This window comes from Anneissia japonica, unplaced genomic scaffold, assembly GCF_011630105.1.
Source record: "Anneissia japonica isolate Jap-2015-1 unplaced genomic scaffold, ASM1163010v1 scaffold1489_len2284818_cov182, whole genome shotgun sequence".
NCBI lineage: Eukaryota > Metazoa > Echinodermata > Crinoidea > Comatulida > Comatulidae > Anneissia > Anneissia japonica.
Genome location: NW_022698455.1, coordinates 1,030,776 through 1,031,529, shown reverse-complemented (window position 1 = coordinate 1,031,529; position 754 = coordinate 1,030,776).

Below are 754 nucleotides of genomic sequence, written 5' to 3'. Positions count from 1 at the left end.
ATCTGTCCCTTATGGGTGGATGGATATATTCGGTGTAAACACCAAGAATAACCCACAAAAGTCGGAAGAATACTTGTTTCCAGTGAGGTCCTTCTGGTGGTGATTGGGCACTACACCGGCAGTGGGCTAACGATAGGCCCTTGGGCCCTGTGGCATCCTGAGACTGGGGCCCCTTTTTGATCCGGTCACCATTTTGATCTGTCTCTTATACACATCTGCTTCGCTAGGTTTCAGCTAAGGCAGGGGTAGCTAAGGCCTAGGCATGGCTTCTACTATTAAAATACTTTATTCTCGCTTGATGTCGCCAAATCTAGCAAAACTGCTATCATTTTTAATTGCTATAGGGCCTCGGGCTTGATAATAACACCCGCGAATGGACAAAATTTCTTATCTTCGATCGTTGCCAACACACACTCACTATTCTTGCAGCAGCAGTGCACTGAATGACGTCACGCATGTATCGGCGTTTCTTTTGGCTAATCATGACGTAATATCATTTACCGTACCTTTAGCAATCGGAAGTTCCGATACGGTACCGTATCTCTAGCCGCGGCGATTAAGATATGGTGAAAACCTAATTTTCAGCAAAATCTGCAAGGAAATCAGCCTTTATTTTCTGAAGTGCGCTGGCTGGATTTCTACACCAAATATTTGCGCGGAGATATTTCCCACGCAGGCCTTCTAGGCTAGGCTAAGGCCTAGCTCGCCGTAGGCCTGTCCTATACGCCTAGGCCCTACTACTAGAAGACACTAG